Here is a 25254-nt window from a genome sequence, read left to right as displayed (position 1 = left end):
ACACATTTTCCCTGATATGACTAATGATAACAGTGCTAACAGCTAACCAAGGTATATGACAGGCTCTAGAGTTCAATGAATGGAAAGAAATTGGCTTTAAACATTTATAAAGAAGTTGAAGAAATTCATTATTTAAATTCTGAATTGAAGCCTCTCCAACACTGTCTGAATATATTTTATACTTAAACTGAAGTAAAAAGTAAAAATGTGTCTTAGTAATAAAAGTTTTCCAGAGTGCACTATTGAAGAAATAATGTCCTCCATAATCCATAACAAGGGAAGATAAGCAACATTATGAATTAATTCTATTGTCCTTTGCATCGGTCACATTTATTTAGTTGTATACCACAGTTTAGTATCCAGTGCCATAATAACCTACATTTATTCCATAATTTCCAGAGACAGTGCTAAGATGCTTAACTAAAAAAAAGGCAATCCATCTTCTCCTTTTATCTGTATTTCTTCAAGCAAGTGTTTCTAAGCTTTCAGTGCTGCAGAGTTATTAGAACTGACATGCAATTTCATTCATTCTTGTGTTCTATCATAAAGTGCAAGCATTTGGATAGCCTGAGAGGGGATGCAAGTGTCAAATCACAACAGATTCCTGAAACATACTTTGCATAATCTGACTACTTACCTTGCCGTCTAGATAAATTACATAGTAAATTCGGACTCCTTGCCAAGGTGAACGTGCTTTGCTAAGAAGTTAGAAACATTGCATCATCAGGACTGACTTCCGAACTGCTGTGCGTGGCTCCAATCCTGATTCAAGTAACGTTTGTTGACAATGGCAGAAGTGCTGCTTAACTTCAGCAGTGGAGGACCAGGCTATTGGGTCTCTTGAGATCAGACCCTTCTATGGAGAATGTTTACATCAGTGGTGATTATGGCTCACAGAATTCTTTGTTGTCTAACACTGGCCTCAGCATTGGTCTTTGTACAGTTTGGCTGCTTTCAGAAGAGATTTTTTTTGAAATCTCACATATTGTAACTGCCTTTCCATGTGGTTCTGGGCCAGTCCTTCTGGGCCACGGCTGGGAGAAAGACAGGTTGGGAGACGGCATGGTGTCCTGTCAGGCCCAAGCACAGAGCTTCTTCTCACTTTAGCTACAGTTTAGCTACAGATGCTAAATTTAGGAAACTTGGTCTATACAACTCTGTGCCTAAATTAGTTTGCATAGCTTTTCTGTTCTACTTGTGAAATCCTTTCTCTTGTGCTATTTTGCACAGAGCATTCTGCATAGAAATAGTAATAAAATATTGAGAAAGCATGAGCTTTTTTTCTCAAATAGTTTACTAATAATTTGAGAGGTATTTTTAATAAAAATATTCCTTTTTGTTAAAATCTTGTTCCCTGAAAGTATACAAAACAATACCAAAATTAACATACATGCTCCTAAATTTTTTAAATTTCATTTTTGTGGCTTAGCATCAGAATGAATAACTTGATACATAAAAAGGAAGCTTGTGTTTCATATTTACACAATTTTTTTCCAGGTGTGACACTGTACATAATAAATAGAATTCCCACCATATGTGAGATTTACTTAAAACCAGGGAGGAAGACTGAAAAATAAAAACAATAAAGATTACAATTTTTTGACTTCAGTAATTGAATTTGTTAAATGGAGCACATTCAAATCAACAGAGTAAATTTGATAAAGTTTGGTTTCTCTTTTTTTTGTTTCAGTACAGTCTGGCATGCAATGGTAAAAGCAGAGATAGCTGAAATTAAATGATTTCCAGAAGCTGAAGGAAACTCAATTTAAAAATTAATTTAAGATACTAATGTTCATGTGCAGACATTATAAGGAGGTTAATTTCCTGAAGACCATGGCTCTGTGACAGTGAGACTGTGAGACTGTGACTCTGGTTCTAGTGAGGTAGTTCCTGCATGGGTGAAGTTACGGCAACCTGGATTTGGGACTCACAAAATTAGAGGACATGTAATTTTTGACAGAGTAAATACTTAATGTAGCAATCTTTCTCTGATAAATTTTGAATAATAAAAAAATTAAAAGGTGGTGTTAACAAAATAAATATATGCTGCCTTTATACACAGTTGCACACCAGACTGGTGAATGAAAATAAAAACAAAATATACAGAAAGACTACATGGGCACTAACTACAATTTATGTAGTAGTGCCTACTACACCATATTAGAACAAATCAATCAAGCAGGAAAATAACCAAATATTAGAGAAACTTTTAAACAGAAAACATTTTTTAGGTGAGTGAATCAGGACACTGCTATTCACTGCACAGTGTATTCAGAGAACTGAGGGCACTGAATGTATTGCCTATTTTCACCAGTAGGACAAAGACCAAGAAGTGAAGCAGAGGCAGGACTCCATTTCCAGCAAGAAGGAAATTCTTTGTGTTGTTGCAAAGGAATGCAAAACATAAGGGAATTGTCAAGCAATGCGTAGCAAAAGGGAATGCCTACACACATAGCAGAGAAAGTAACTGTGATTGATAGTTTTTTCATTAACCTAAGGACAGAGATTGGGAAGTTGAGTCTTAATAAGACTCTGAACACAAGCTCTGATGTAGTTACCCTCCATATACCATGTAGACCTACCATCAACCCAACCAGTCCTGCATGCACAACTGCCAGTATCAGACCCACAGAGCTAGGTAAAATGCTTCAAAATTTGAAATATACACCATGAAAATTTGCTCACATTTTGAAAAGTTTCATTGACAATTTGAAAGTTAGTGAAGAAAAAAAGTAAAACATTGCAATAAAATCTTTATGATTTCTCCTGATTAGCTTTAGAGATGGGGTCATATAAAAAAGTAAAACCAGATGGAATCAGACCTCTGGAATAAGCCTGAGCTTGTGGGAGAAGGATGCTGTAAGACCCTTCCAAGCTGACTGTATCTTACTTGTTCTGTAAGCAGAGAGTTCCTAGCCTAAGATATACACAAGGCATTTTTTAGATTTTCCTATTAGTAAAAGTATCTTTAAATAAATTGGTTATTAATATACTAGCTATTGATAAGTATTTGTCTATTTTCATGTGATTCCAGTTCAGAGACATTGTTTTCAGCAAGTGTGGGATTATGATTGGGTCTTCAAAAAAAGAATTGTCTCATCATACAGGAAAGCAATGCGTCTAGCCTAGACAAGTGACACTCATTGATTTCAACACCTCTTTAAGTCTCAAGGTTGTTCCTTCTAGTTGTGACTAAAATTAAATCACTCTGTGGTTTGAGGTTTAGGGGAATTCTGAACAAAGGAAATGTACACTGTGACCAAAGCTACTGAGGAAATTTGATCCAAATTTATGAATAGTTTCCATCAGCCTGAACCTACAAACTATGCAGAGTACAAAAAGAGTAGTAGTGAGGGATCAAGATTTACCAACACGGTTCTCTTGTCAAGCAACAACCCTTCTGAATTAAGAAGATAAGCATCCCATGCTGTTACATGCTGATACTGTTTTCCCAATGTATTAGTAAGAACTGAGGTTGGAGAGTAGGTTTGTCTCTCAAGTTAAATTAAATGTTCAGTAATGAAAGCCTTGGAGATTATACACCAGGAAAGGTCATGACACAATACAATGCACACTTCCACAATGCAGTAGCATAGAACCTTTCACCTAGAAATACACTTCAACAGGAAACACAGAGGATTTTTTACTAATTTTTGTATAGCAATATCACATCAGCAACTTGGAGTATATCAAAGAATTGCCTAAATCACTTCCTTTTTCTGATAACAGAAACTCTATCAAACCTAATGCATAATTTGGATACTAGCAACAACTCTAATTTTTTGCCACTTTTAGGATTTTTTTTCCACTTGAAAAGAAAAGGTAAAATATTAGCAGTAGATGCTTAAGAAACCACAGCAAGCTTGTAAAAAACTATTCTTAAAACCAAATATAAAGTCTTCCGTGGGGGTGGTTCACCACTTCCTCTGGCTGCCCATGCAGGAACTTATTTAGCAGAGAAGATAAAAACAAGAGCTGTGTGCAGAGTAATTAGACACTAGAGATGACTCTGGGTCAGGATTTCTTAACATTGTGTATTGGAGATTGACATTGTCAGTTGTTTGTGATGCATATATAAATGCCCCACATTTGTCCTTAGTCACGGATTATTACCTTTTCTTTTGTATAATTTTGTTTTTATGATGTGTAGTGACATTAATTTAGTTTAATGTGAGACTTGTACAGATTTCAGCAGAAAGATAATATTTTAATAGAAGATCACTCAAAAAGGAATTAGAGAAAAAAGAATGCTCCCATGAATCTTTGTCTCATCTGCAGGAAACACATCAACAATGATTATTTACAACAATGCCCTTTGTAAATATTTGTCCCACACTCAAACAAAATATTAGAACTTAGAATTCTAAAATACTAATGTTTTTAGTACCTTTTCAGTTCTTTTCATATCACCGCATTTCCTCTTCATGCTGGAACTACAATTGAGGACAACAGCTGAAAAGGCATTCAAATGGTGTTGCTTTTCAGGCAAAAGCCAAAACATAATGTTTATCTTGAAGGCAGCCTATGCTTGCGGAGCTTTCATTCCAGACACTCAACCAAAATGAGAATCAGTTCTCCAGTTCCTCTTAAAAACAATATACTCAACTCCTACCAAAGACTATAAAAAAAACCCTGAATAAACAGCATTTAGAAAAAATAGTCTAAACCTTGAGATATGAAAGACTGAAGAAAGCCTTGTGTAAATATAAGGGTCTGAATCCTTTTATAAGGTCAAACCAAAGGCTCCAGTTCAGCAAAGAGCTTATACTCCAAGCCCTGAACACTGTTTCACTGACTTCATTGGAGATAAGGTAGAGCTCAGTGTTTAATGGTAAAGATGGGATTAAGTTTATATGGATCTGGAAGACCAAGTCCTCTGCAGTCAGGGAAAGTGAATTACTGGCTGTTTCTGTTAGGTCATATTTCTGCTGTAAAATTAGGATATTACAGAGTTTGAGCTAGTCATTAACCCGCTCCAATCCAGACTGATCTGTATGCTCTGCAGAAAGATATGACAATAGTGAGTACTGTCCTTGCTAAATTTGGATGACTGGTAAAGGAGCTGGGGCGAATTAATGACTGTACACTATTTGTCAAGTAGAAGCTCACACAGCGAAAGACATTCATCATTTCATAATCATACTGTACAGATGGCCCAGCCTATGGCATTAAATGCAATCCCTTCACAGGGAAGCGATGGAAAAGAAATGAGAAGCTTTTTGAAAGTGGATTTTACTGAAGATGTATTGAACAGATCTATTACCACAAAAAAAAAAAAAAAAAAAAAAAATCCAAGTCTTGCTGTTACTATTTTGGAACAATTCATCACTTATATGTAAATGAAAAGAAGAAAAAACATCCAAGAAAACATAGCTGCTCACACTATAACATTCATTTTGCTTGGCACTAGCTAGTAATCAGAGTGGCTCACTGCATGTCCAAATTTATTTTAGTAGAAAATGGAAATGTACATATTAGGACATTCAATTTATACTACCAATGGAAGTCAGTATCAGATATCTCACAGGCATAGCAGGAATTTCAAAGGGAGATCCTATGAGATCCCACTCTGAACCCTATGATTTCTAACTACCTTTCAGCAACCATCATTGTAATCATGAGACTGCAAGATAATTATGGTAATTAGTTAATCTAGTCATTCAGTTAATTTTTTGCATTTTGGTTCAATCTCTATCCTGTCTCCAAACACAAATTTAATCTCGGTAGTGATTTCTACCTTGCAGCTACTGCAAATTTGTCAAGATTCTCACAGATTTATCTTCTCAGTATAACTCAGCACTGCCCCCAGCTTCCCCTTGCATGGGTTCTGGAAATAAAATATATGCTAAGAGAGCAGAATGTGCTTTGGTAAAAGTGGATCGGAGAGATGATGAGAGATATTTGGGAAGCACAACAAAAAAGAATTGACTCCATATTCCAAATCATCAGTAACATGATTTTTACAGAAAAGGTTTAGATTTTTAAATAGAAAAAGATTACATTTCTGGAAGTAAGGTCTTTAAAAACCCTCAAAATGGATCATCACCAGCTTGCACTATGCACAGATTTGTCATAATTTCTACTCTACAAGGTCTGAGCTGTTGTAAAAGGTGAGTGAGCATACTTAGTGGGAAAAGGAGCATATTCTCCTTGGATCCTCTAGATTTTTCCAAATAAAATCTAGACTTAGATTAAAAGCTCTGATCTATCAAGGCAGGACTCAAAAGATTTCTACACAAATCAAAGTCAAGACCATAAAAAATGGATTTAAAGTACTCACAAAATAAAAGATAGACACATTTTAAGCGCACACAGAAACCACAGGACCGCCTTTGAAATTACTGAGAAGATGAGGGAAAGTACCTCCTGCCTCTTTTCCCCTCAGCTAATATATGTGCCCCCAGCAGCATCTCTGGCACATAACAGCCAAATAATGCAATGGTGGTTCTCCTCTTTTTCCCTCTGGTTGCAAAGCCAGGTTGCCAGACATACCTAGAGGCTCCAGTCCACCAACCAGATGTGGTTTGACTTACCAGGCAGAAGGCACAAGAAAATTACAAAAAATAGCCAGTAGAGTGCCCTCTTAAGCATATATATTGTGCCCTTACAAACTCCAGTAAAGTAGAAGGCCACATTTTCCCTATCACAGAGACAGTGTATGCTTCCAGGATGTAACTTCAGGATTTGCACTAGTGTTAGGGTTCTTTAGCATGTGTCACATGGAAGGAAATGAAACAAGTCATTTAGAATAGTGATCCTAATCTGTAATCTTTATCATATCTATACATAATGTATGTGTGTATGTCTGTCCCTGACTCATACAGGAGCAAAGAGGATCACAGGTCTTCATCCATGACCATAGCTTTCTCCAACAGTGAGAATAACTCATCTGCCTATAATATGGACAATATCTGCAGTGGGATGCAGATATCCCATTCCATGTTTTCCTATGTGAATGCGAACTGACACAAAAGCTCAAAAACAATGTTTTCAGCTAACTAGAATAAGCAAAATGGTCAGCAGTAATGGCAAATGCCTTGGAGCTGAAGCCTAGGAAAGAAAGGGCAACCCGTTATCATTACCACTACAAAAGTATCCAGGGTAAAGGGGTTTCTCAAAGGATATTAGTGAGTGTGATGCTGAGAGAACTTTTGCTTCTGTGAGGTAAAATCAACTTTAGTTTAGGGCAGAAACTAAGTGAGAGCATTACTTTGTGTAATCCCCAAGTTTACACTTTGAGAAGACACTTTCAATTGCTTGAAAACACTTTTCCATTCAAGAATTTCCTAAATAGCTTTTTTTTCTGAAATAAGTTATATAACCTGAAAGATGGATATGGAGTTTTGGTTGGTAATGTATAGTCTCTAACCCCTCAATCCCACACAACACTGATGTAAAATTGCTGGCCATTCAAACTTACAAACTATTTTTAATTTAAAGATTATAATTTACCATTCTGTGACCTTCTGTTGCCTTCGTACATGCCTTAAAGCTATCTGGACACCCATTCTTTGGAAAAAAGTTATTATTTCAGGCATGTTTCCAATTACCACAGTCTGCCGATAAACATTGAAGTGCACCCCAAGCCTCCACCACAATCGTCCTAACAAATGAAATGCCCACAGCAAAATGGCTAGCTATGAACCAGAACCAGACTACATTTGACAGTTTCCAAATCTTATTCACTATTCTGATGCAAGAGCAGCCATGCTAATTCCGTATGTAAGTCCAAGATCATCTGCCTCCTCAAATGAAAGTCTGGGAATTACTACTGCCATCTGATGCCTATACACTAGGTGTTCTTCTCCTGGAATACCATTTGTGCAGTAGGAGCAAGACAGTAGGTGGTAGAATGCGTCATGACAGACGCACCAGCTATGTATTGTTCCAAATCCGAACACTGTGAACACAGAAATTCCCAAAGCAACCTCCAACAATCTGTTCTGAAGCATGAGCAACCGAGCCATAAACATGGCAATATGCCTGTCCAGTTTATGCAACACTTAATAGAGCTAAACTTTAGTTTAGTCAGCAACTTTGACTTTTACCCTCAAGACCACATAGGAGGCTGCTCTGTAATCATTTCCAACCTTAGGGTCACTAGAAAGCTGGAAGATGGCTACAGGCTAGTATTAAAATTGCTCCATTCTACATGGTACAAAAAATACACCATAGCTAGCTTGTATGTTCCAAGAAACACAGTATAAGCAAGCTTAGTATATGTTACCAAGGTGGATGGAGGGAGGACAGATCTGGCAACAAAAAATATCATCGCTGGAAGCAAACCTGAGCATTAAGATGTCTGTCATCATAGACATCTCATGAACTGAAGTATAAATCTTTGAAAATTAAGCATAAATAAATTGCCATTTTTCTTTGCTTTTAAAATCACCAAGACAAACTGTACTCATGTATATACAACTTTCAAGTTTTTGCTTTTCCCCTAAAAATGTGCTTCCAGAATCACTACCACATGGCTCTAAGGATTCTGTTCGATGTATAAATGTTCACAAGCCAGGAATCTTCAGTGCAAATTTCTTGATCAGTAACTTTTAGTGATGTAAGCACATGTTACAGACTGATAGAGGTTTCAAAAACAGCAAAAGGGAGAAGGAAGGAATGCATTTCAAAGCTGTGTACAGAAGATAAAACGTTCACATCCCAGTTTTAAAAAATTAGCAGATATGTGCATACATCTTGCAGATTGCTTTGATAAATCAGTACATAGGAGTACTTTTCATCATGTGTGGATTCATAACCTCGGTTAGTGTTACTGTGTTCACATAACTGAAAATAAGTCCTACTTCACAGCTGAATTATAACACTCAATCTAACAGCATAAACCACATTGTTTCCACCTCTTCCATAAAGAGCTAGACAGAATATACTAATTTTTTTGCATTCTGCAAGGGAATCTGAATTCAAATGTTTCCAGAAAGACTCAGAGTTATCTATATTGACTTTAGATTTCAATTGTTAATCTGTCCTAAAGAGAGCTTTGTAAATTGGATAAAGTCAGCTCTTTCTGCCCACATATTTAAAAATCAACACTTCCATCCCCACCAAAAAAAATGCTTTCTCAATGACTGCAATTTGTTGTAGCAGCACGAAGTGAGGTTATGAATATTTACATATATATGGGAATTTATATAACTTGAAAATTCCATTTTACTTGCAATTTCCTTGCATAGTACGCAGCTATGCTATTAGGGGTATAAACACAGATGTACAAAGATGCAATAATCTTTGTTAGATGATAACTTGGCCAGTCCTCAGAGTAAATAAACAGCAGCTATAACCTCCTTTCTCTGAAAGGCCTTATTGATGAAGTGACTTCATCTCAGTATCAGCAAAATGCAGAGTGACAAAAAGGGGAGGACAGAAAAATCTTTTTTTTTTTTTTTTCCTGAGACCTTCAAAAAGGTTCCAGGTAGAAATCTCCACAGAGATAATAAAAATCTAGAACATACAACTTCTTCAGACAACAGAATTCATAGCTTCAGATCTGAAAATTGACAGTTTGAATTATGCAGCAATTTGTGCCCACTGTTAACTACGCGTACTCCCCAAGTGACACAAGAAGGTTATATTAACTACTCAGTCTGTGCTAATCCACTGCTTTCTTATGACCTTCATAAAGATTTAGCATCTTGTATCAAGAACTGAACTCAAGTTTAAAAAAAAACTTTTCCTTTCTTTAAAACTAAATAGTATTCACTAAAAAAAGCACTTGATGTGCCCAGGTCATAAGGCAGAAGAAGAATTTTTCATAAGAGTTTTCTAGATGATTTCACAGACTTAGAAGGACTCTCCTAGCCACTTTTCCATGTTTTACCAAACTGAATTAACCATTTGACTATAACAACAACAACAATAATAATAATAATTTTAAAAATAGAAAAATTTGGCCTTTCGTGGGTGTTAGACATGTGTGAGCCTTTGAAAATCTGATCTGGAATGGGTAATTTGCAGCAAATCATTTGCTCCATTAGTATGTCCATTTTTCATTTCTTTGTGTTTGTAGATAATGATTGCCTAAAATGTATTATAAATTAAATGTAGTCGGTGAAAATCTATCTAAGCCAATATCTGCAGTTTAAGCTGCGTTGCACTGTGGTAATTTAGTCAGATCATCCTACATCAGTATTTCCTTTCCCTGACTTGAAAATATGTTCAAAATGAACTCTCATATATACATGGATTTTTCCCATTAATATTCCACACGCTTATTTTTCCTCAAACATTTGTACCAATCGGCAAAGCAAATTAAATTTAGAAACAGATTCTTTCAGAATGTTCTTATGGGATCCAGCTAACTATATTAAATTTGTGCCGGCATATGAAATACCACATAGTGCATAAGGGGTTTGAATTGAGTTTCAGATCATAACCCTACTTTTTATTAATTTTTTTTGCTTTTCTCCCCTTCTCCTTTACTTTCCATCTCCTTCAACCCAATTCTTCATACCTTTCAGTCTCAGCACTCAAATGTGTTTACTTTCTGTGGATTATCCATGTGTCACCCCTGATCATTCACATCAGCTTCTTACAGGCCTCCTATTTAGTATCACAGCTGTTATTTTTGTGTCCACTACATAAAGACTGATGTCTTCATTCCAAACCACCCTTGTAGTCAGCTCCCAGACAGAGTAGATCTTGCACAAGCTGTTTGATAAGCTTGAGCTTCTGTACTTGAACTTCCTGCTGATCTTTCACCATCAGTCTCTACAACTACTAGCTGGAATAAACTTAAACATATATAATACTAATAAATCCAAAGCACATGTGTTTCAACAAAAGCAGACAGTGCTTAATATTTGCAATTACAAATTGTCCCTAGGTCAGCAACCAGGATGTCATTGTTATAATTTCCTCCAACTCTGTTTTCTGCCACATGCTGACCTTGTACAAGATATAAATTTGATTATAGTATAAAATTCTGAGTTAATCTTATATTGAATTAATTAGACCTTAAACTAAACTTTCTCCCTCTTTGCTCTCAATTTCCATAGTGCTTGGGATGTATTTCTATTTAAAGCTGTAAAAGAATACATTGTTTCAAAGTCACCATAAATTTATCTAGTACCAAGAGGATATCTCTTGCAAAATTAAGGAACTTGCTTTGCAATTTCTTTGACTTATCTATCCACTCAAGCAATATTAAGAAAATGACTTCATGTTGGAAGAAGTAGAGATTTGCTAAGAACAACATCTTCCACAAAGAATGATTGGTGGCAGTTCCCCCATACAAATAGGTACTTGCTTGATTGAAATGTTTTGGTTATTACCTGAAACAATGAAATTTTGAAAGTTCACAGGAGGGTATAGGCATGTCCATAAAAATGACATATGGCTCTACATATATTCCCTTAGTAATGCATATTTTTCTCCCCTCATCACAAGTGATTTTTAAATTATTACTGATTTAACACACAAGTGGCTTTAGCCCTCGACATGAACTATTTTCACTAAAAGTAATGGCATATTTCATTTGTGATACTGTAAGGACATGTAGTAGGCCTTGAACGCAGCAACAGATATTCGCATTTTTACTTCAATTCTAAGCAAGACATATTAAAACGTGGGGGTGGGAGGGACTATTCCAATGAAATGCTTCAAACCATTACACTTTGCAACAAGAGATTCCTCCTATGGTGCCTTTGGGTACTTTTCACTAAGCAGTAACAATATGCCTGCTACTATGCAATAAATTATACTGACATATAGCTTAAATAAAGGACTGTGTTGGTTTTCACAATTTTTTTCACTTTCAGATCAAAATTCTGTCTCTTTTTACCAGAAAAGCTGCTGTAAAATGAAGGTCAATAGGTTTTATTTAGGAAAGAATTCTTACTTTGTAAGGTGGCTGTATCTTTAAAAAGACTAATCGCTGCTCACAATGATCAGTTGGTCCTATTGAATCCCTTAAGCAAGTATTTTCTAAAAGAGAAGACTTGGATTTTCACAGTGGAATTACACGCTTTTTAGGCAGAAGACACTACTTACTACTAAAATGTTACAGGAATGCATCAGTAACGTTATCACTTTGATCACAGCATAATGATCTCTAGAAGGTCTAAAGGCTACATCTGCATTTCCCAAGTACATGAGCCACATAGCATGAGTAGCTTGGGTGGCTGCAGAGCATGGCTGTACTTGTTTGTACCTCCCTGTGGAACACCTTAAACTGTAAACATTTACAAACATTGCAATTCTGGAGGACTATATCATGGATCTGGAAAAAAGCTTAAGGGTTAAAATTATTTCAGAAGATTGGAAATCATTGGAAATCACATTATTAGTCAAAATGTTTTCCATTTTAATGTTTTCTCACAATCAGCTTTTACTCTGTGAACTTACCATGAGAGAAAGAGAAGAAAATAACATTCAGAAGGGGAACTAAATGACTGATGGCCATTTTTTTGACTAGGTTACTGAATTTAAGCTCCAAAATCAGACATTGACAAATAAGTAAATTGTTTGATTTCCTGAAATTAGTCATCTCTAACTCTCTTTTCAATAGACAGTTGGATCCACCAATTTATTATTTCACTGTTTTTTTCTTAATATCCTCATGATTATTTTAAGGAACAAATACAAAATGAAGAAAGCTAAAGAAGGAGAGGGCTGTTACTCTGAAAACTGTTAAGGCGTGTGGGTGCACACCCATCCCTCAGCATTATACCTTGTCTGTTGAGAAGAATATCCTCATGTTAGCTGCAAGAACTCATTTTTATCTCATGGCTGTTTGATAGCCTAAGGAATGTTTTCAGTAGCATCCCTAGAGAAGAAGTGTCATATAAGTGAAATCACTATCACAGTCAGATATTATCTGCAGTTAATAAATAAACATTTGAAGCCAAAGCCTCAGAGAAAATGATAGCTGAAGTATCAAGGAAACCAAAGAGCACCTAAAGAAAGAGCACTTAATCTGATAAATACCTGCTAAATAAAATATAATCTCAACAGTGAAGAAGATGCCCAAAAGGTGAGCCACAATCTGATGAATCTGTGGAATTTTTTTCCTACCTGATTATGGCAGATACTTCCAACAGTACTTGTCTTTGAGACAGAAAATACGATATGATAAATCTGTGTCTTGTTTTGGGATAGCTGCACTCAAGCAGAGAATCTAAATGCCAAAATGCTCCTAATTGCCAGTCCTTGAAAACCAGTGGTACTGTAAATCAGTGTCAGGGTATTGCATCTATTCACTCTCTTTTCCATGGAGCTGTCTGCTTTGCTGAACACCATGGAAAAATGAAGACTTACTGTTGAGCTGATAGGAACTAAAGAACATACAGCAATATGGATGTGCATTACATTCCAACTCAAGCCTTCATATATTTGCTTAGAAGACAAAACCTGAATAAATCAAATGTGAGGACCAATGAGAGTTGTGGCTTTCAGTAAAATCCAGAAGCACTGCTATAATGAGCCCAATGGACAATGTCCACCATAGAAACAGGTAATAAAAACTGCTATAAAAACACAGGTTATAACCTAAACCAACTATCAACTACCTCATAGTCCTTATCCAAGCAAATCTCTTACTAAATTCAGAGTTTGTTTGACAAGTGGGTGGTAAATGACTACAAAACTGATTTCACAAGGAAAATAATACCCTGAAGAGAGGAGGAATAAAAGTGTTTTATATTACCAGTCTTCTAATAGAGCTAGTCTAGAAAATATTCCTGGTCCTTCTGCAGAAAAAAAAGGGTTTACAGGACTGGCAACTGGCAGAGTATTATGAGGCAGAAGAGTTATAAACAACACATTCATTAGGCTACTTTCTCTTTCACCCAGACTGAGGGAACAAAAAGGTAAAAGAGTTGAAGGCAATATGTATATATGTTACTACATGCAAGGAACCAAACTCACACACCTAATAAGTATAGAATAAAAAGAAGAGATCACAAATCTGCATTGTAGAAGACACTGAATATGAGAGATGAAAACTAATATTATCAAAAAGCTACCTAAGACTGCATGTCATTCTTCGAACAAATAGAAAGACAAACATTTTTATTTTATTTTTAGAAGATGAAACAAATCTGAAAAAAATGCACTGCACTCCTACGGGGATGCTGACTCCCACTCCTTGTTTTTTGTTTATTTTTAAAATAGAACTATTTCTGCTATCTTTACTGAAACAGATGGGGGAAGGATGACCTGTTTTGCATTTATTACTAGTTTCTTTTCTAAATGTAAAGAGCTGACTGCATTGCACCCAGACAGCTTCTTGGTGACTAACAAAGGCAGATACATGAGTTGATTCACCCTCACCCACAGGAATATTTTCTTATTTGCTGGAATGTGACATTCTAATGTTCAAGCAAGCTCACAATCCCCAAAACACAGTCTCAAAGACAAATGTTCTTATGAAATGAGGCTTTCAGCAACCATGTGTAGAGAGTGCTAGTACCTGACACTGGCAATCAATCTATCTAAGTGTTATGCTCTTTCTCACTAACATCTGAAAGCTTGATCCAAAACCCACTGAAGTCGATGAAAAGCTTTTCAGTAATTTCAACAAGGTCTGCATCAGGTTCTGAATGGCTACAGCTGTATGTGGAGATAACCTATATTGTTTCAACAAACATTTTATTTACACGCTGTGTCAAAAACAGATTTAAATTCAACTACTCAGCATGGTTTATCACAGAAAACACGTACCTTGAAGCAATACCTGAAACCCAGTTCATTAAAGGGAAGAAGAATTTAATACTGATGCCACTTTCAGTGTACCAGTTTGCTCCTTAAGTTTCACTTAGACTTGTATCATACTGTTCAGTGCTCTGCATTTTGTTGCAGCTATACAATTCTAATACAAACTTTGTTAAAAAAAAGTTGCTTTCTCTCGTTTTTTTTTTCTTTCATCAAAACATCATGCCAACAGACAGAGCAGTGCCTCTGAAAGAAAAGAAATAAAGTTCATGTCAGATCAAGGGACAGATTTTATTTTAAACATCACTTCCACATGGTCCTTGAGGAATAAAATAGAACACATTTGTCACTATATCAGTGAAAGGCCAGTTCCAATATGTAGCCCTATGTAGCTGAAAATCTGATTTCTAACGGCATGGTGAGTTTGAATGTGTCACAAAATAGCTATGAACTCTTACAAGATCCTGTAAAGCTGCTGCAAATGACATGTCAACTCTAATGTTTCACCATTAGGTACAGGCCCAAAACATTACCAATACAATGAATCAGTCTGAGAAAAAAATAAGTATTTCTTTAAGTTACTGAGAAGTAGCTTGCTTCTCTTGAAAAAAAAAATCTGTACAAACAACAGAAACCCACTCTCAAGTTCTAAATTCATTTTAACATTAACAGTCATTTTAAGAGGATTTTATTCCTTTGACAAGAACTCTCTTTCCTTTGGTATACCCAGGAGGAGGATTCAGGTTTGGCAATCACTGTGGCCATATCCAGATTTCAGGCAACTTCCTCTTCCTTTTGTTACAGAAGCAGGCTACCCCAACCCTCACATGAGGGCGGGCAAATACACAGACATGCTTCCTCCTACTTTCAGCAAAAGCCAAGCACACCTTCCTGTATTTGCCACAGAGTGCTGGGTTGTTACCACATATGTGTGGGTGGCAAGTAAGCTTACTAGCTGTCACCCTCATGACCCACATAGCCAGACTTTATTGCTAACAGCAGCGGAGTAGCAGGTGTTTCTGAGAGAGGCCATCCCCAAGCTTCAACAGCAAGACTGGCTTATCACGATGGATAAATAATCCAAGTAGGACCTCCCAGGATGTTGCTATAAAATGAAAAATATGTTGTGATTCCTGAATGTTTAAACAAGAGAATACAAACTAGGAAGGTTATGGTGACATTAGATTTGTTGCTGGTGGTCCTGGCATCCTGTGTGGTATGAAGGAAAGAAGAGAATATATAGAATCACGTGAATAATTAAAGGCCTGCACTCCATTTAGCTTATCCAAGTGAGACTTTCATCACAGCCTGTAGGTCTGAATCAAAATATAGTAGAAGACAGCTTTTCCACATAGCAAGCAACGGTACAAGATTCAGAGGCTGGAAGCTGAACCAGCGGTTCAACAGATTAACAAACAGTTAAAGACAGAAACAAACAAAAAGCATTATTTTTTGACAGTAAGGACAGCCTATCTAGAATTGCGGGGGACAGTCGGTGGGATACACTTTATCTCATTTCAGCTGGCTAAAAGTTGAATGTTTGCTCCAAATTAGTGTGGGTGCCCTGTATTGCCAATAGATATCCTCCAAAGGGTGATTCGCCCCTTTTTAACATCTGTCTTGTGATGCAATGAACTGCTTGTTGGAGCTGTGTATGTGTCTCCATTGATTGTAAACAGAGTTCACACAACTGTGGTAGACTGGATACCTGTGATAAACAACTAGATAAGATGAATCCTGTATATATATATATATATGTGTATATATATATATATATATATAGAGAGAGAGAGAGAGAGAAATATAAGGCTATATATACACACACATACACCTAAAAATGTATTTATATGTAACTGAGCTCAACCGCATCTGATAGGCCTGAAGGTAGAATTTATTCAGGGAAGTTATTTGGTTTGAAACTCGGGAATCTAAGTTTTAGCAGTTTTCAGCAATGCAGTTCTCCCTATGATAGAGCTTGTGTTTCAGTTTCTTGTAGATATATGGTACCTTCAGCTTAGTAACTCATTTAACTTCTAATTTTCCATATGATTGTACATCACTGAGTTTAGATACTCCAAACAGAAGAATAATCTTTGTCCTCGCCTGTCTTCAAAGGCTTCACTGGGAGACCAGATACGACAACAGACTCTGTAGATTAATGGCATATTTACTGAAAATGCTGTATTCATTTCTTTCTATTGTTTCTTCCCATTCATTATGCCATTAGCACTCATGGAGATTTTCTGTGAATAAGAACAACTAATTGTAATCATGACCATTTAGTCTTCTTAAATGAGCTCACTACAATCTAACTATCTATTTCTTACAAATTAAAACTGATAAACAATTTTTGCATAAACCAGATTGTCTTAGATCAAACTTTTTTTGGAAGAAAATATCTGAAGTCTGAAGCAATATGTGCATGACGTCATACCCCTATTTATGAGCATGAGGTAATTCTTCTAGACCATTCATGATTTCTTCTCTTTAGAACAGAGATCATCCTTTTATAATTCCCAAGTGAGCCAACTTTAGTGGAAAGGTGTCATGTGCAACAGTGCTATGTGACTCCTGCTTTTAAGCCACTATTTAATTCATGACTTTGCTGTTACTCTTGTCTACTTGCATTTCTTCAAAGCAATCCATTTCATTAATAATTAATAGAAAAATCTTTGGCCTTAATATACTTTATTTTTATGCAGCAAAGTTCTCATGGTTGATGTTTCTCTCATGTCCCTTATGCAGCTGTTTCTATTTACATATTTTAAGTCACTGAAGTCCAAGCATACAGTGTATACTGAAAGATTCAAAAGAATATCATCAATTTAGACTGATACTGCAAGAAGACATGAAAAATTATTTGCTCAAGAGTGGCTGGAGTAAGCTTCTTAAGCTACTTGTGGTCAGTGCCCAGGTTTTGTTCATCCCATATGCTGCATCAGAATACCCACCCTTCTCATATGCCTTACTTAAGTAATTTTTTTGACTGCATGCTCTCTGAAGCAAAGATCAAATATTATCATCATGTATATCTAGAAAATGTAGGAATACAGAAAGTAAAATAGCCGGATGAGAGATAAGAAAAGACTGTTACAAAGTGTAAAAGGAGCAGCAGCTGCATAAACAGAGCTCGATGGTACTGTGGTTGCCGTATCTATGCCAGACAGCAGAAGATGCTTGCATAGCAAGTAATTGTCCAAAAGGGTGTTGAATCACCTTCAAATGACTGAGAAAGTGTTATTATTTTTAACTTGCATTGTGAGAGAACTGAGGTCAGTCTGCATTGTATGAGGTATTGTACAAGCACAGCAGGGGGGCAATCCCACCCAGAAGAATCTCAGTCCAAATAATCAATAGATGGAAGGAGAATCAGAAGCTTGAAGAATTCAAAGAGTCCCAATAAGATGAAGCAACTGAGTGAAGGCCACAAAGCAGATAAGCAAGAACACACTTAGGTCTCCTGTCTACAGAGTTAATGACCTTTTGTTAACCACGTGACTTCATTTGACTTCAAGTAACAGTGCTTCATTATACTCCTTTTACAACGACTGCTGTGTATAGAAGACAAGACAAAAAGGAAGGCAATGAAGAAGTACACTTTTAGACACAATGCACTGCAGATGCTGTAACATGAAAAGTTGTGAAAAAGCAAGCAGGCAAACAATATACAGAATATCAGCTCCAATAATACAGGCAAAAATCTTCTTGGTCCTTTTCCTAGTGCAATCTCTTCAAAGCAAACGGTATCTTCAAGGATAGGACTGTCCTAATCTTTACCCTCCTCCAGCCAATATTCTTAGTTATAAGCATCGATTTCTCTCGGATCTACTGTGATCCTTACATAGCATATAAACACTGGGCATTTTTAAGCCATGGATCTAATGGTCTGTGATAAGGCTAATTTATTACCTTAAATTTTAGGCATATATAAGAATGCACACATTTTCTCCACATAGGTGCACTTACTTTTTTTCCTGTATCATCTCATCCTGAGTGGCTTTCTGAAAAACTAAAAATGAAAATAGAACAAGCAATATTAGTGAGAACAGGGGCCTAGGTCTTTGATGTATTCTAAATAATAACATAATATATCAGCCTTTCTCTCTTATATAAGATCCCTTTAACTCTCAGAAGAGCACTATGTAAATTTGAATACTGTACACTACTGATGCAAAATACCATGTTTCCAAAAGGGAGAATAATAAAAGCACCTGCTATTGTCCTTTTCACACACAGCCTGGGGATATATCTAATTGCTTTATTGTTTTCACCTGTTCTTTGGTTGGAGGAAAGAAATCTTATTTGCTGTGTTAATACCACTTTGTCGACTTTAGACACATGAGCTATTGTGCAGGAGATGCTACTGATTACTTATGTCATGCAATATAAAAGCTTGAAGGTATGAGCTGGTAAAATATGTCAAATCCGAACTAAAGTTCCAAGTGATCTGATATTAGTTGGTAAATAGCTGGAAGGAGTCACATGCAATTTCAGATGGCTGTCCAAATCTGACTGGATAGGTGATATAATTTTACTACACACAGTGAGGCATAAACATTTCTCAGGCAGAATATTCATGAACTATAGTCTGTTCTTTGACAGTCCTTAATTTCTCAGGGTTTTGAATGAATGCAGCAAAACTTCTCTCTGTCTGGGACAAAGAGAGAGACACCATCACTGAAGTACTAAAGAATTAAGGGGGTTTCATGCTAAGTTAAGTGATGCTACAGAAAGATCAGCTTCATATCCCTACTCACAACTCTGCCCAACTGTATTTGACTACACGCAAGACATTCTCTCAGTAATAGTCAGATACTCCACAAGTCCATGTTTTTCTATAAAATCCAACATATCTGCTTAAGTGTCCTTTCATTTGGTAAAATATAAAACTAGGCCTTAACTACTTAGTGAGATTAAACACAGTTGTCTATCATTGCAATGAATGGATCTGCATGTCTAGTTATGATCAACAGAAAGATCTAGAAAACAGAAGATATAGTTGAAGGAAAATATTAATTCAGTCAGGCACAGAGCCCTTAAATAACTAAATACAAATATAGTGAAATTTCTGGATTATTTAATACAAAAGAAAAGAGTAAACAATAGCTCTGAACACAAGTGGCAGGAAAAGCTTTATTTTCTTTGTTCTTCCTTTTTCTTTCCTCAGTTCCAAAAAAGCTAATTTAATTGAGATATAGTCCTTCAAGCCTTAAGCTATACCTTGCTAGTTGTAACAAAAATATCTCAGATCAATAACTAATTCAAAAAAAGAAAAATCAAAACAAAAAAAAATATACCCTGGTACATGTTAATTATGTTATAAATCTTGACCTGACAATTGCAAGAAAAGGAACAATTAATCAAGCTTAAGGAAAAACGTCTACCCAGGAATTATTTTGTTTAGGCAGATCAGGTATATTTGGTCTCACTAATGAAGTAGCTTTATAAGGAGGGCTAAATATGGATGTTTTAATTTATATTGATATAAAATCTCAGATGTCATATTGCACTAATCACATTTTTGCATTTAATAAAATGTAAAAACAATGTTCCTTTGGATCAAAAAAAAAAAAAAGTACTCCATTAGTTTCAGGGAGTTATTCCAGTGCTGAATTTTACCCAGTATAATTAAATTCTATGCAAGCTATTGTTTATCTTCTTTCTGAATGCCATGCAGAGAGATTCAAATATGCTTTCATTGTGCAGCAGCTGTATCAGTTCTTTGTCCAAGCTTTTATGGCTTCTTCTGGTCTACTGTTTCTCTGTTTCAGACTTGTAAGTAGAAGCATAAATGAAGAAGAAAACTGAGTTCAATGTTCATAAATGAGTCTCACTCACAAAGAAGCTGCTTTATTTAACTCTGTGGACTGTTCCTCTAATCAGCCCGAGTGGACACAAACATCTCTGAAAATTGCTTCCAATCTTTCAGTAGAGGTATCATCTCATTGTTAAGTAGCTTAATGATCCCTTAAGTGATCCAAGCAGTTTCCGGTTGCAAGAAAATAGCAGCAAGATTAACAGTTGAATAAATTGTACAGTTTAAAAAAAAAGAAGTAGGAAATATTCAGTCTGCATTACTTGTTTGTTTAATTATATTGGGCCTCTATAAAAAGAGACAGCTAAAACACTAAAAACACTAAAAGAGAAGGGAGCGAAGGGACATGGGAAGAAGTGAAAAGAACTGTCCTTCCTGTTATCGCCAGTTCCTATTAGTATTTCTGCTACCATAGTGCTAGCTAAATATATTTTTGTCAGTAATTACTCTATTTGATTTACTTAACAGGTTTCTTGGTTTTCTTATTTAATTTTACTTTATTATTGGTATAGACAACAGATTCCCCCCTGTCAAGTCATCAGATAGAAAGTGCCAATTTCATCTCCTGTAAGTCAGATAATAAAACTGAATGAAATGAACAAAAATCTATAACAACTCATGAAATATGACACTTTGCTTCAAAATTTTATCTTTTTTTCCTCTAGAGATGGCAAGGACATGAATGTGAAACAGGCAGAGAAAGAGACTAATGTAGATAACTCACATGGTAAGCAAACCACAGAAACAGTAACATGATGGAAATCACATTCTGAGACAGACCCTTAATGACTCAGATATTCTGAATTACTTTTCAAAAGGAAGTGGTTATTTCTGTATGGCGGAAAGGCTATCAACTGCCACATGATGCCTCTTGACTATATTTACATACAGGGCCTTACTGAAGTCACTTAGTATTGTCAAAAATGCATGAAGTAGATTTCTCAAAATTGCCATCTAGGTGTGGGAGAAGAACAGAACCGTACACTCATGTCAGACTGGCAGAATCTGTTTTTCACTTATTCATTTCAGCAGTGGGACTTGCTACAGCACTTAAGGATCAGAATGGAAGTGACATGTACAGTGCCAACAGACATGAAATGTCGTATTCAACCTAGAGTTAAGACACACTGATAACTAGTTTGGTTGTCCAGTATTTAGTGTCTTTGATGCAACTGCTGAGAATTAACAAACAGGAATCAGACATAACTGAGGATGTGAACTTTTCCCTCATCCATGCGTTCATCTTGCTGCTTCCTTCCCAAATCCTCCTAACTCTACCCCTTAACCCTAATCTTAGTCCTCCAGGAAATAGGTACATATTCCCTTTCTTACCTGGCATTAGCACTTAAAGTAAAGATGACAAAGCTCCAACTTCAGAGGAAGTGCTAGGCTCTGATGATGACAAACAATGCCTACTCCAAACAAATATGGATTTATTTCAATAGAAGCAGGATCAATTGAAATGGATCACAGTTTACTTTCTTTGGTGGGGCATCCAAAATCTTGTGGTTTTCAGGGTTACAAAGGTCCTAGAGTTCACATTGCATAGCTTACATATGGACCAGAGACTTGTCTTTCTTGTACAGAGTTTTGGAGAATGAAAGTCATGCATTCATTCCCCATAATTTAGAGACGAACTGGACTCTGAAGGAAGACCATAATACACTAATGTATTATTACATGACTTTGTAAGATAGAAAAGCCTTGCTTTAACCTCAAAGTCAAATATCAAAGCAGCTATTTGTTACTAGGCCTGTGAGAATGCATTTTTCTGTACTGACTTCTCTCAAGAACAGGGTTAATTCAGCGCTTGTACACTCTCAAGTCACATGAATGCATGTGATAAAGGAGTCTAACACTGGATATGCTAATATTGCACATTTTGTACACTGCTGTAGATAAAAAAATTGATGCACTGCCATTCATCTCTTCATATTGCACATGAAAAATACAGCAAGAGGACAATAAGGTCGTTAAACTAAGTGCTCAAGAATCAGAAAACATAAGAATTAAGGTTCCTGCTCCAAATATATTTTTTAATGCATATGTATTATGAGGCAATCTTTAACATAAATGACATCATACTGACCTCCTCTCCCACCCAGCTCTTGACTTCTTTCCATGAATAGGATGGACCGTGCTGACTATAAGCAGCTGTTGATAATATTTCCCCCACATACTATTTTCTACGTTGCTTACTATATTACTTACCATTTACACCCTGCTGTAAAGGCTGTTCTGATATCTCTGGGAGGTTTTCAATGCTACTAGCACTGTAAGAACTGAGTACTTCCCACACATTAACTAACTGTTTCTTACAATTATGCCACGAGACAAGGAAATGGTATTATTTCCATTTTACTTATGGGGAGCTGAGGTATTCAGATGGAGGTCACAACTGTCCATGCATACCACATCTTCAGTTTGAAATGCCTACACATGGCTTTCCAAAGTACTCAGCAACATATATACAGATTTTTACAGGTGAAACTGTACTGCTGTCTTCAATTGCACTTGCAAGCGTTCACCACATCTGCAATTCAAGCCTAGGTCCTATTTTGTATATCACAAGCCATGATACATGTATTTGAGATGTAGATGTCTGAAGTCCAATGCTACAGTCTTTATGACAAAGACAGAAACCTTTTTTAGGAAAGCTTTCAGCTGTCTTCACTATGAAACTCTCCTTTCTGTTCTTCCTGTCTCTTGCATCATTCACTACATCTTTCTCAGCATTGCAAAGTATAAACCAGGATCTTACACATACCAAATGATGTCACTACAGTTTGGTTCACTCCCAGAGTACTGTCTACCCTGCATACCACCAGATAGGTAAGCAATTTTTTTCATTCCTAATAACACACTTTCTATTGGAATCCCTTTCTCATTATGCCTGACCTTTCTTATCCACCTTCTTTACAGCTCAAGAAAAACAGAAACTTGCCTAATCATAATTAATGCCATGGCATACTGAGAGATCAGGCAGATTTATACTTATTGATAACAAATCAGATAGCATCATGTACTGATTTCACCGCAGACTGCATTTTATATTGTGACTAATCTAGATGAGTATCACTTAGATGATTATCTATCAGAATCTTTTTTCTTCCCTTAATTGTTCTTGTGCTTTACTATTTTTAATTTATTTTACAGAGAGGGAAATATTCTGACAGGCCAGCTGCCAGCACAGTGATCTTTTGAGAGCATAAAGTATTTTGCATCACTTGACATATGGATCTCATGGTCATATAGTTCACGGAAATGCAGTTATGGGATGCTCACTAAATCTCTCTACTGTAAAACAGACGAGAAACATCAAAAAAAAATCTTTTCATCCTCAAGAATTTAGATAAATAAATTGTAGTATGCAATGAAAACAACACTTTTCCTAGTGCTGATATGTGTTTCTTTAAAGTTTATTTTTGGTAAATATGCATATGTAAAAATACACGCATACCTGGCTTAAATTGTAATCACATAGTCATAACTATGAAATAGAGTGTACCCAAGAACAATTTAATACAGGATTTTAAAGGGCTTAAGGATCTTAGCAGTTGTTAGAAAAATTAAAAACTGTTTGGCACACTATTTGAGTCCTCAGTGAGTTGTCAAATATGCTAGTTTGCTAACAGATGAATGCATGCTACTGGGATATGAGGAAGTTGAAATTAGCACTAGCACCTCTTTCCCCCTGTAAGTACTCTAATCAATGAGATAATAAGAAAGAACAGAAATTATTCAGTTTGACTTATTGTCACAAAAAATCTTGCATATAACTTCATATTCCTGACTTGTCAGCAACTGATACCATGGCACACAGCTAACAGAATTCACAGAATAAGTATTTGTTAATTATTTTCTTTCACACAGGACTGCTGTATTGCTTATACTTACTTATCTATGTATAAAGTTCTAAATACTTTATCTTGATGCCTAAGTCTATTTGCAACTATTTGCAACTACTTATTTGCAATGCACACAAAAACCCAAATGAAATGGGAAATTGAAGTTCAAACAATTATGACATCCTGATGTCTGCAAGTATAGGAACCCCTGTTTGATTAGCTCACAGGTCCTCCCACACACAACGTGGAACATACAGAGAAGGAAAGATTTATTTGAAAGAGACCCAAGATTTCTCAGTTTTCTCTTATCTCACAGGACTATGGCTCTCACAGAGGCTACATGATAATCTACACATGCATCAATACTTAGAAGCTATCACTCACCTTACCACCCAGGACATTTCTTTTGCCATATCTTGCAATACCATGAAGAGAGTGTGAGTGTGTATTATATATTAGAAAATAAACAAAATATATATCATAGATAACAGATTAACAAAGAAAGCACACTGATTAAAATTACATTGGAGTATTTTGCTCCATCTTGTGAAATCTGCTAGTAAAATTTGGAACAAAGAAACATTTTCAGTGAACAATTATGCATATACAGTGAAGAGCAAAAGAACTTGTAGGCCTGGTCTTGTAAACAGAAAAAACGTAACCTTTTGAAATGCTGTTACAGTGGTTTGTTTTTCCATCACCTTGTCAGTCTTCCCTTTGGGCTTCACCTCCCAAAATGGCTAGAGAAGAAGGAGGTTCTCTTCATTTTCCACTAGAAGAACTAGGTCTTGTCTTGCTGTGGTTAAAAGCTAGGCACATTTTATTCTCTCAATGGCTAGATTTCCTCTCTTGTGAAGGAACTAATATTTCAATTTGATATTGTAAAGTAAAACCCAAAGTTAAAACACATGCTTAGGAAAAAAA

The 25254-nt window shown here is 36.1% G+C and overlaps 1 long non-coding RNA gene across 5 annotated transcripts in view; it reads right to left on the bottom strand.

The window, feature by feature from the left end:
* Positions 1-3618: 3618 nt before the first annotated feature.
* Positions 3619-25254, bottom strand: part of LOC112991950 (uncharacterized) — a 40837-nt gene continuing 19201 nt past the window's right edge. For 3 of the 5 annotated variants that reach the window (XR_010386226.1, XR_010386228.1, XR_010386225.1), the window contains 2 exons: positions 18634-18676; positions 3619-14913 (listed from right to left, as the gene is read on the bottom strand). This is a non-coding gene — a long non-coding RNA (uncharacterized LOC112991950). Of the gene's footprint in view, positions 14914-16891; positions 16911-18633; positions 18677-25254 lie in introns of those variants that run through there. The other 2 variants (XR_010386227.1, XR_010386229.1) reach the window with 2 other exon arrangements.

The sequence above is a fragment of the Dromaius novaehollandiae genome, chromosome Z (genome assembly GCF_036370855.1).
Source record: "Dromaius novaehollandiae isolate bDroNov1 chromosome Z, bDroNov1.hap1, whole genome shotgun sequence".
Taxonomy (NCBI): Eukaryota; Metazoa; Chordata; class Aves; order Casuariiformes; family Dromaiidae; genus Dromaius; species Dromaius novaehollandiae.
This window is presented reverse-complemented; position numbering and strand designations above follow the sequence as displayed.